The sequence below is a fragment of the Cornus florida genome, unplaced genomic scaffold (assembly GCF_030987335.1).
Source record: "Cornus florida cultivar Cherokee Brave unplaced genomic scaffold, ASM3098733v1 CherokeeBrave_3.0.0_Hap2_Chr11, whole genome shotgun sequence".
NCBI classification, from domain to species: Eukaryota; Viridiplantae; Streptophyta; class Magnoliopsida; order Cornales; family Cornaceae; genus Cornus; species Cornus florida.
The window spans coordinates 110,648,880-110,662,113 of NW_026775581.1; positions in this window are offsets into that span (position 1 = coordinate 110,648,880).

Sequence of the window (13,234 nt, forward strand, 5' to 3'; positions counted from 1 at the left end):
CCACTCATTCTTTCGACAATGTAGGAGCTCCATTTATATGGTTTTCTTTTAGTTTTTCAGTTCAGTTTGGTTTTCTTATTAGGGGTCCACAGGATGGATTTCCGAGTTGTACCCTTGGAGGTTTTGGAGTTGGATTATTATTATCTGGGATTTTAAGTATTTAATTTTAAAGGATTTTATATTTTAGATATCTTTCAGTTCATTATATATATATATATATATTTTTATCACCTTGTATTCCGTGTTCGTTTTATATATTAATTGTTTGATATTCTCTCGGGTTTGGGTCTGGGCCTGATCAATCCGTGTCTCGGATCCGAGGGGTATCACAGTTGGTATCAGAGCACTCCAGGTTCATGTGTCTCTAGGGTGTTTCGTATTAAGTCTTTCGCGTAGTGTTTTCTCTTGATTATAGCTTAAGTTTAGGATTCATTGAATACTTTTACGGTTCGCTTAGAACGTACTGATGTCTGTCTTTCTATGTTAACAGATGGTTAATGGTAGGAGAAGAGGACAGAACATACAAGGAAATAAGAGGCAGAGGAGAGCGGCACGTAGGCAGCAAGAACGCCTACAGTGTCAGCTAATGGAAGAGGAGCAGTAATTGCCTGGATTTAAGGATGACAATGGTCAGTTTCGTAATGAGCAGGAGGAAGTTCAGCAGACTCCGGGTCAGGTTAGAGATCCAGAGTTTCCTCCTCACCTCAATGATTTCGTTGCTCGGGCTATAGAAGCTGGGGTAATAGTTGCACTTCGGAATCAACCACCGGTTCAGCAAGCACCTGTACCAGCAACGGTTGTTCAGACTGACTCATGGGAAAAGGCTAGGAGTTCTTTCACAAAGGGGAGTCCACCTGTGTTCTCAGGCTCCACCGATGCGAGAGTAGTTTACCAGTGGAAACAGGACATTGAGCGACATCTTCGTTTGGTTCAGTGTACGGAGGTTCAGAAGCAGATGCTTGCTACCTTCAAGCTAGTTGGAGATGCACTACAGTGGTGGGAGTCAGTTACCACCGCAGAGGAGAGGATGTTATTGACCTATGATCAGTTCAGTGCACGCTTTGATGAGAAGTACTTTCCTTATGTAGTAAAGGCAGCCATGAAGACTGAGTTTCTTAATCTGCAATAAGGGAACATGACAGTGGCGGAGTATGAGCAACAGTTTACGCGCTTATCTCTTTTTGCACCGGAGGAGGTGGATACAGAGGAGAAAAAATGCAACAGTTTCATTAAGGGACTGATGTGGTCTATCAAGAGAGCTATTACAGGTTGTCCAACTTATACTACATATGCTCAGGTGGTGACGCCGCGCTACAGCAGTATCAGTTGTCCGTGGATATCAGACAGGCCAAGGGTGAGAAGCAGGATGATAGAGACTCTGCTAATCAGTCAGCTGAGAAAGGGAATGGCAATGGTCACCGATAGAATGACAAGGGCAAGTTCCAGGGACAACAGCCTTGGAAGAAGTACAGGGATGGTTCAGATGCTCACACGAATGGGGCACCTATTCAGAGGCAGCCGAATGGGGGACCACATGCAGGACAGGGTCAGCCACCGGCTAACCGACAGAGAAGGCCATTTGGTACTTTCCAGGGTAGTTGTTACACTTGTAGAGAGTATGGTCATACTACCAGGCAGTGTCCTAAAGCAGGACAGGGATAGGGATAACATGTGCAGCAGGGGCAGAGGGCGCCAGTGCCTCTACCAGCTCCACAGGTTCCACAGATTCAGGGACAGACACATCTGGCTTTACCAGCACCGCCGCAGACTCAAGGACAGGCACAACAGCAGTTGCACTATGGCAGGGTGTACAACCCCGTGTAACAGGAAGTTTTCTATTCATGATTTGCATGAACGTGTTTTATTTGATACGGGTGTTACACATTCATTTGTAGCTAGGACTTTTGTTGTTTTATCTGGGATAAGGACGGTGGTATGCACTAAACCTCAGGGTATTTCTACACCATTGGGCGATACAACCATTTTACATGAGAGTGATGGGCCTGTGACACTAGATATTGGCAGACTCAGGTTTCTAGCCAATCTAGTGGTCCTGGACATGCACACTTAGGACATGATACTTGGGATGGATTGGTTATCTCACTACCATGCCCAAGTTAATTAATTTGATAATTATTTTCACCATACCTGGTCAGGACATGTATGTAGTTGCTATGCCGCATTCTAGTAGGGTCACTAACACCTATTTGTTTCATATGGAGGAGGAAACGGGGTAGGGACTACTGTATCATTGGATAACATACTGATTGTACAAGATTTCCCGAATGTATTTCAGAAGATTCCAGGGTTGCCACCTAGTCGCGAGATCAATTTAATAATAGACTTAGCTCCAGGCACTGTGCCTATTACTAGGGCACCCTATAGGATGGCATCAGTGGAGATACGCGAGCTGAGGGATCAGATTCAGCAGCTACTTAGCCAGGGTTTCATTCGCAGGAGTATTTCACCCTGGGGAGCGCCAGTGTTTTTTGTGAAAAAAAAGGATGGTTCGCTTCGCCTGTGTATAGATTATAAGGAGTTGAACAAGGTTACGATTCGTAACAAGTATCCTTTGCCTAGGATTGATGACTTGTTTGATTAGTTGAAAGAAGCTACTTATTTTTTTAAGATTGATCTGTGGTCTAGATATCATCAACTTCGGGTTCGGGAGCAGGATGTTCCAAAGACAGCGTTTCTCACTAGATATGGATCTTATGAGTTTCGTGTGATGCCGTTTGGGTTGACTAATGCACCAGTGGTTTTCATGGATTTAATGAACAGAGTCTTCAGGGCTTACTTGGATCAATTTGTCATTATCTTCATAGATGACATTTTGATTTACTCGAGGTCAGAGGACGACCATGCTAGACATCTACGGATTGTGTTGCAGACACTTCGTGAGCACCAGTTGTATGCCAAGTTTGAGAAGTGTGAATTTTGGCAACGGGAGGTGAAGTTTCTGGGTCAAGTGGTTTCAGAAAGGGGAATAGCGGTGGATCCGGCCAAGGTTTCAGCGGTGGTTGAGTGGGGCCAGCCTACATCACCTACTGAGATTCGGAGTTTCCTCGGTTTGGCAGGATATTACAGGAGGTTCATCCAGGAGTTCTCAAAGATAGCGTGATCACTCATTCATCTGACTAAGAAGGGTGTACGGTTTGTATGGGATGAACATTGTCAAAAAACTTTTGACGAGCAGAAGACTAAGTTGACTTCTGCACCGGTTTTGTCTACCCCATAGAGCGGGATAGAGTATCTGGTTTACACGGATGCTTCGCTGCAGGGTCTTGGATGTGTTTTAATGCAGGAGGAGCGACCGATTTCGTATGGATCTCGGAAGCTTAAGCCTCACGAGCTTAATTATCCAACATATGATTTGGAGTTGGCAGCTGTGGTCTTTGCCTTACGTATTTGGAGGCATTATCTGTTGGGTGAGTCCTTCAGATTATTCAGCGATCACAAGAGTTTGCAGTATTTGTTCACTCAGCGGGAGCTGAATATGAGACAGCGCAGGTGGTTGGAGTTTGTGAAAAACTATCACTTTTCTATACAGTATCATCCAGGGAAAGCGAATGTGGTGGCAGATGCACTCAGTCGCCGACCTGTTGGTAGTCTTTCTGCCTTATTCACCACTGAGTGGAATGATTTGAAGACTGTAGATGAGTTTTCGGACGCTTTTATGGCTTGCATGGTGGTTACACCTTCCATCATTCGCAAGGTTTTACAAGCACAACTCACCGATTAACAGTGTATCGACAAAGTTGTAGAGATAGCTTCTGGGGAGGTTCCATTTTACCATGTTGGGGCTGACAGAGGCTTGAGGTACAAGGGACGCTTAGTGGTACCTTCTGCTGATGATTTGAGGAAGGACGTGAGGATGGAGATTCATCATTCTGAGTTCTCTGTTCATCCAGGCGGAGACAAGATGTATCAGGATATGAAGCGGCAGTTTTGGTGGGCAAATATGAAGAGGGACATTGCTCTATTTGTTTCTCAGTGTAGTACTTGTCAAATGGTTAAGATTGATCATCAGAGGCAGCCAGGAGCTCTACAACCACTACCGATACGGGAGTGAAAATGAGAGAGCATTTTTATGGATTTTGTGGAGGGATTGTCCACTTCTTTCAAGGGTCACAATTCCATTTTGGTCGTCGTGGATAGGTTGACCAAATCAGCTCATTTCCTACCTATTCGCACTGACTTCACTTCAGAGCAGTTGGCGAGGCTTTACATTTCAGAGATTGTAAAGCTATATGGTATTCTGTTATCTATTATATCGGACAGGGATTTGAACTTTGTGTCTGGATTTTGGAAGAGCTTTCAGCAGGCTTTGGGTACAGAATTGCATCTTAGCACTGCTTATCATCCTCAAACTGATGGACAGACTGAGAGGGTGAATCAAATTATGGAAGATATGCTTCGGTCGTGTGTGCTTGATTTCAAGGGCTACTGGGAGGATTATTTGCCACTTGTGGAGTTTGCTTACAACAATAGTTTCCAGAAAACTATTAGTATGGCACCATTTGAGGCATTGTACGGTCGACCGTGTCGATCGCCTGTTTGTTGGATGGAGGTTGGAGAGAGCAGATTCTTGGGTCCTGAGTTTATTCATGATACTTCTGAGAAGGTTGTTCCTATTCGGGATCTCATGCGTACTACTCAGAGTAGGCAAAAAAGTTATGCTGATCGGCGTACTCGTGCTTTGGAATTTAGGGTTGGAGATCAGGTTTTACTCAAAGTGTCGTCTATGAAAGATGTTATGCGTTTTGGGAAGAAAGGGAAGTTGTCACAGCGGTTTGTCGGTTCATTCATGATCATGGATCGTGTTGGAGCTGTTGCTTATAGATTAACACTTCCGGATACTTTGGATCGCGTTCACAATGTGTTCCATGTTTCAATGTTGCGGAAATTTCTGCGGGATGAGGATCGGTATCAGCATATTGATATTGGGGAGATAGAGTTGCAGCCGGATGCGACTTATTTGGAGCCACCGTGTCGTATTGTCGACCGGCGGAATCAAATCCTTTGTAATAAGGTTATCCCTTTGGTTCGTATTCAGTGGAGTCATCACAGTGAGGCTGAGTCTACTTGGAAACAGGAAGATGTCGTTCGCTCGCAGTTTCTTGAATTGTGGGAAGAAGGTAAGAGCGAATTCCGATGACGGAATTCCTTTTGTTAGGGGGGAAGAATGTAATACCCCTAATTTCAAAAGGATAGTCCTGGTATTTAATTTATTGTTTTAATTGAATTTTAAATTTGTTTAAATTGTTGATTGGTGTGTTTATTTGCAATAATTGATGGCTTGTTATTTAATGGTGATTTTATGACTTAATTAATTATTAAATTGTATTTTATTTCTGTATTAATTATACACTTATTTTTATTTTCTGTATTACGTTAAATTGGAATTTATTGTTTGCCTTTAATTGAATTGATTATTAAATGTTTTAATTTAAGAAGTATTTTAATTATTCGTTATGAAATTATAATTAGGGTTTTTGTTTTAAGAAGTCACGTATGTAGCCGACGCATGTATTAATTAGGTTTTCTATAGACCGACTAAGAAATAGTTTAGGGTTTAGTTAAACTAGGGTTTTGGTGTAAACCTATAAATATAAGTATTACGTTCAGTTTAAGGTTTGAGAACCCTATTTACGACATAAAGAGAACAGAGAGAAGTCTGGAGGAGTCTGGGAAATAACAGAGAGGGAAAACCAAAGGATCACCGGGACAGCTTAGGAGAAAGACGCTGAGATTTTTGAATCGAGTCTCACAGGCAAGTTCTAATCCTAACTCTCCCTTTGCCTCGTATTCTTTGCACATCTAATACAACTCCAGGGAATATAAGGATTGAAATTTAAACTGAAACTTTCCATGCTCTGTTGTGTTAAAACTGTCGATGTTTGTAAATTATATACTGTTATTTGATGTTTTTCCTGTAAACTATAAAATTTCATTCGTGTTAACTAATGAATAATGGGATTTAATCAACTTTGGAATACCCTGGGGACTTTATTAAACTGGTTATGGTTCGTGTGGGTGTTCATCTGAACAATATATGCATGGAGGGGAAAAACATTCCAGTTTAAATTCTTAGTGGTTTAATCCATGATTAATTAGTAATGTTGGTTGAATAAGGAATTTACATGGCTTTTGATCTTACTGGAATCTAATTAAAACACTTAGGAACCCTAGGGATGAAGAATAGTTCGTCGGAAAATCGTCGGACGTAAAAGAGATGAAGCACAGAGAAGAGACGGCTCAAGATTTCAAAGAGCCGGCTCATTGAAGCAAATAGCAAGCTCTTGGAAACCAAAGAGCCGGCTCTAGGGGACTTGGAGCTGGCTCCAAGACTAGGAGAGCTGGCTCTGAGCAAGAAAGAGCATGCTCTTTCTTTGCAAGAGCAGGTTCTTTCAACCGGTTATCAGTTTTTGGTTTTTCTGCGACCTGTTTGGCTATGGAACTCGGATTTTGGGATTTTCAGATTCTGTAGGAAGCTATACTTGAGTATTTTGAGATGTTCTAAGTCTAATTAACACTTGTGAGAGTGGATTAATGCTTAATAAACCAGTAGGTGTTTATAACTTGAACATTGGTAAGTCTCGACGGATGTTGTTTTATTTCAGTACAGAGGAATTTTAAATTACTGAACCTTAATTTATTTATTCTCTGTGAGTGGAAATTTTATTAATATGATATTATTAATAATGGACAAGCATGATAATAAATATGATTTTTATTAGACTTGTCATGGTTTTATGGATGAGAGGAATAAATTATCTGCATGCTCAAGTAAGATAATTTGTAACGGAGTTATGGGATGAACATGATGTTTATCTACTTAATTTGTGTTCATCATGGAATTAATTGATATGTCTTATTATTTTGATCTATCAGTTATTGGAGTAAGCATATTAGTCTATATATCTATTTATGCTTATTATGGTTCAGTTGCTATGTACATTGATTATGTATTCTATTAACTGTTGGATGGATTGGATTGTATGTACCCGTATGGGACGGTGACATACTAGGTTTGGATTAGCTTAAATTGCTAAGTCCTACCTACTTTGGAATACGGGTATGGATCACAAAAATAAAATCCTCCTTATGAATAAGTCTGTGCGGTTGAATAAGCTGAATGACTTAAGTCTGTGCGGTTGAATAAGCTGAATGACTTACTGGATTTCGTATGGATTAATGTGAACGGATTTTAAATATATTATTATGGTACCGTGAATTGAGCTTGAGTTTCAGAGTCAACAGTTAGGGAGCGTATATGCAATAGGACGCGTAACTGGCTATGCTAGTTAAGGTGTACCCTGTTAGGCTTAGTTAGTCATGCCCACTCAGGTGCGTTTTGCATGTTACCTTCTACTCAGGTTGAGACCCGTATCATAGTCCAGTGAGAGTCCATAGTGTGGATATATATATATATATATATATATATATATATATATATATATATATAGACACGGATTATATAGTTATTGTTGAGTTGGTTAGAGTGTATATGCGTATCAAGTCTCTGCTTGGATTGTAGTAGGATAGAACTTGTTTGTAACCCTGACCCACTTCTATTTTTCAGGTGTACGTCAGTTCCAGGCTTGAGCTTGTTCGTGCTGAGCAGAGACGACCACTCATTCTTCCGACAACGTAAGAGCTCCATTTATATGGTTTTCTTTTAGTTTTTCAGTTCAGTTTGGTTTTCTTATTAGGGGCCCACAGGATGGATTTCCGAGTTGTACCCTTAGAGGTTTTGGAGTTGGATTATTATTATCTGGGATTTTAAGTATTTAATTTTAAAGGATTTTATATTTTAGATATCTTTCAGCTCATTATATATATATATATATTTTTTATCACCTTGTATTCCGTGTTCGTTTTACATATTAATTGTTTGATATTATCTCGGGTTTGGGCCTGGGCCTGATCAACCCGTGTCTCGGATCCAAGGGGTATCTCACTAAAGCCCTTGATACTCTTGAAATATCCAATAAACTTCCTATTGAGTGAGATGGTGAAGGATGGGGTGGATATGCAGGATTGGATCTAAGAGATAAATAATGGGGGAAAACCAAAAACCTTTTGGGTATCAATAAGTAAATCCTATGAGACATAATCAAATGCTTTCTTTAATTAGGTTAATTTTGAGAGCACACCTAGGTGAGTTACCTTGCCTTTGGTATCCAGTGAAAAACTCTTGGGCCATTAGGATGCCATCATCGATAACTTTGTGTCAGATGAACGCTGATTGGGCACGGCTTATGATGTGGGGAAGGGTGGGTATAAGTTTGTTGGCCAGGCCAATAGTTTAGAGATATATTCGTATATAGTAGAGCAACAAGATATATGCCTGAAGTTATTCTTGGAATATGGATTGGGCACTTTCGGAACTAATGATATGGAGGTTGAATTGACTTCCTTAGGTAACTTCCCATTGACAAAAAAACTCTCTAACTGCTAAAGTGACATCCTTCCCAATCACAGGCCAAGCTTTCTTAAAAAAGAAAACATTAAAACCACCTGAACCAAGTTCTTTGTCACTATTGTGGGAGAAAAAAACATTGCTGAATCTCCTTATCAGTTGGAATTGAGCACAGTTGTAATACCCCTATATTTTAAAGAATTATTTAATTAAATTAATTGCCTTTAAATGAATTTAATGAATTTATTTGTTTTAAATTAATTATTTGTTTATGTGATACCCCCGAATTTTCGAATACGGGTTGGCCAGGCCCACGCCCGAATACCCGAGGATATCAAAACAAATTGATAATAAACGAATACAGAGTACAAAAGAATAAAGAAGAATAAATAAAATGCTGACAAGAAACTAAAATGATAATCTAATAATAAACCTCATAATATATTTTCATTAATTAATAAACTCTTCTGATACAACTGATCCTCCAAAATACAACTCGGGAATCCATACTGTGTGGACCCTTAGAAAATCCAAACTAAACAAATGACAGTAATCTAAAACAGGAAACTGAATCATAAAGGAACTCTTATGTAGCATCGGAAGAATGAAGTAGACTGATCCCCGCTCAGCACGAACAACCTCTACTCGTGACGAACACCTGAAAAATAATGGTGGGTCAGGCCCACAAACAAATTCTACTCTACTACAGTCCAAGCAGAGATCCGATACACGTATACATCCTCGTCAATCCAACAGTAACTAGTAGTCCGTATATATATATACACACACTAAAGGAACCTCACTAGACTATAGGGTTGTCTCAACCCGAATAGTAGGCAACATGCAAAACGCACATATAATGGGCATGAGTACCTAGACCTACCAGGGTACACAACTACACTATATCAAGTTACACATCCCTGCCGATATACGCGCCCTAACCATTGATCCTGAGACTCAAACTCATATCATGGCACCATACTTATATATATAAAATCTAGTAACCTTCCTATCCAGTATAAATTAATCCTCCATAAGTCATTCAACTTGTTCAGCTGACCTGACTTGAATATAAGTAGGACTTAACATTTTAGTTAATCCATTCCCTTATATAATAAATTAATCATCCATAAGTCATTCAACTTGTTCAGCTGACCTGACTTAAATATAAGTAGGACTTAACATTTTAGTTAATCCATTCCCTTATATAAAATAGGTAGGACTTAACTAATAAGTTAATCCATCCCTAGAATGCCACCGTCCCATACCGGTGCATTAAACCACACAATCCAACAATTGATGTAACAATTAAGGAAATACATCAAACATTCCATAAATAACTATGATATCAAGTTATCACATAATAGGAATGACTTATTATTTCTTTAAACTTTCTATATCATATGTCCTACACAAACTGAATCTTATACATGATAATATTTTATTATACCGTTAAATAAGGATTCTCCATATTCAATTCATCCTACACATTTAATCTCAATTGCTAAAATATTTTAAAAGATTAAATCCATTCGTTTGTTTAAAACATTCAAATAGCAAGCATCATTATGATTGAGTCTATTTAAATTTATTAAAACCCAAACCTAATCCCTATTTAATGTTCAGGAATCTTAGGCATGTTTCTACGTTCCATCATTCCACAGATATGAAAAATACATAATTTAAACATGTAAAAATTTACATAAGAAATCAAATCAAAATCATGCATTTTATCAATTCATAACACAAGAACAGATATGAACTAATTTTATAAAAACCTATGTTTTAATCCAATTAAACATACATAATTATTTAATTTTATGTGTTTAATAAATCCTGGAATTTCCTAGGCATGTACAGAAACACTAATCAAAGGGAAAGAGATAGAAGATTTACTTGCCTTAAACTTTCGGATTGAAAGTTAAACTTCTTCTTCCTTGATTTTCTCTCTAAAGGGTTTTCTCCTCATTCCTTCCTCTTTCTCCTTCTCTCTCTAACTCTCTCTCTCTAGAATATATTACGTGATATATTTTCACTCATTTTTCAACCTATAGTTGTGTATTTATAGGCTAAATAATAACTATATTCCTTTTCCCAATCCAAGTCAACTTAATAAAGAAAAATAAAAAAAATATATTAAAAAGGTAACTTAAAATATGTTACGTATATAATCTATGTATATCCTTATTAATTAAATAAATTATATACATTAGATTATTTAGTAATACTAAAGTTACCATAATATTAAAAGGTAACTTAAAACATGTTACGTATATAATCTATCTATATCCTCATTAAATAAATAAAATATATATATCAGATTATTTATTTATACTAAAGTTACCATAATATTAAAAAGATAACTTAAAACATGTTACGTATCCTTATTATATAAATATATAAAATATATACATCAGATTATTTATTAATACTAAAGTTACTATAATATTAATAAATTACTTTCCTTTTTATATATATGTATATACATATATATCTATATATATACATATAGAACTATCTATGGGTAATTATCCATACCCATCCAACCTCCTATCCAAGTAGTCCATGGGACCCAATTAGTTAGCCCATTACCACTAACCATAACCATAAAATAAAATAAAATAAAATATTTAATCATTTAATTTACAATTAATTACAATTAATCAAATACATCATTTAAGCACACAATCTAATTAAACAAATAATACAAATAACACCTAGACAAAATACAAATAACACATAAATAAGTAGCCAATTAATCAAGTAACACTTAATTCAATTAAACACATAAACAATTAGTCAAATAATCAATTAAACAATTAAAAAAATACAATAAAAATAAATAAATAAATACCGAGACTATCCTTTTAAAATTAGGGGTATTACATTCTTCCCCCCTAACAAAAGGAATTCCGTCCTCGGAATTCGCCCTTACTTCCTTCCATTATTCTTCCATTATGCTTGAAAACTGTAAGCGAAAAACATCCTCCTATTCCCAAGTAGACGCAACCTCACTATAAGGGCTCCACTTAACTCCAATATACCAAGTGGTAGACAGGGTTCCTATATTTTAAGAAACACAATAATCATACGATGCGTAGGTTGTATCAAATAACAACGTAATCCTCCCATGTCGATAAGGGAATGATCTACATACCTCCAAGTGCAATAGAATATATGCACAAACTCTTATGCACCCAGCGCTAATAATTTGGTAACGCTAATTCAGAGGCGACTGCCTCAATTGCGAAACACAATCTTCTAAAAGTTAATGTAATAAGTAAAATTGACCTTTCTCCAAAAATTGCCTTTCTTCCTACATAGAAAACAGAACGAGCAAACTACTCCCTGATAGAAAAACTCTAGTATACGAGTTCAACTATTTCCAACATCCTACTGTTGCCTCCCAACCATGCGCAGTTCATTATAAAGGGAAGTATCTATTTCCGACATATTTTAAAATGAAGTCGAGGTCTGATTGTACAACCCTTACTTCCATTTCCAACCAACAAATGAGAGGTATGCATTGTGAAAGATACAAAACCTCCAAAGTTGTCACACTAACCTCCTTGTGCCAACAATATCACAGATAAAATTCCGACAAGTGAAGTAAACACTTCCAACAGTCTATGAAAATCTAGGATATACGCCTTAAACATATCCTTAATGGTCTAATTTAATCTCTCGATTAATTCCTCCGTCTATATATATGAAGAAAGCTGCTGCTCCAAAATCTTCATAAAGCTCCTTCGAAATAGCACTTTGCATCCACTAATATGGACATCCACATGCTATAACACCACTATCACTGAACTATATAACTACTATAAAGTTCTAAAATAAGCATCACTCAAATTTATGTCCTCAAGCGATCTTTCTCAATCCACCACTCGGATTCCATATGGAAAATTGAAATTCCAAATCAATGTCGATCCTTCCCACCAACTATCACTCCTGTTTAGTTCAACTTCCATATTTGTTATAGGAAGTGGCTAAAGATTCCTATGATATTTAATGATCAACTTTCCACCTTTGTAGCAGGTTTTACACTTAGGGCAATTATATACACGTCCCTATCCGTACCTGTTCACCAAAACTGACATTTGATGTCGTGATGTACCTTCTAACCGTCTGGGTGTACCAAGAAAAATTATAAATTTCTATCTCAGTTGCCCGACAGTCATATCACTATTTATAGAAACTACGAACTCCTCCTCCAGTACCTTAAACTCCATCTGAGTAAGGTAACACCTTCTCTAGGGTCAGCTCCGATATTTAAAATTAACCTCCTGAACTACCTTAGTAATAACAAGTGTTATTATTCACACTTGCATCCATCTAAGCCGTCGCGTGATCCGTTATATTCGTATGAACTGATATCTTACCAGCTCGATCAAAATAGACAAAATGCAACTGATTTAATTTTATCAGTCAACCAATATCCCATCTAGAATCCTAACCCTTGTGTAAAATCAGAAATTCCGCAACTAAATCCGTAAAATGCTCTCTCATTTCCACTTTAGTATAGGTTATGGCTGCAAAGGATCTAGTGATCTTTGATGATCCATCTCTACTATCTAATAAATATTAGACTTGGAGATAAATCACTATGTCCATTCTCCTGCCTATCGTGAAGCATCATGTTTCCACCAGGATGAAGAACTAAAAGTTGTGAAACTCAGTTCGTGCATCCTCCATCCAATTTGTCTATAGAAAGGACCGTTAGTCTGGTACCACCAGCTTTCGTATGTACCCAACTTTTAAATTGGAGTATCTTCAAAAGCGAATTCTGTAACTAAATCTATCCAC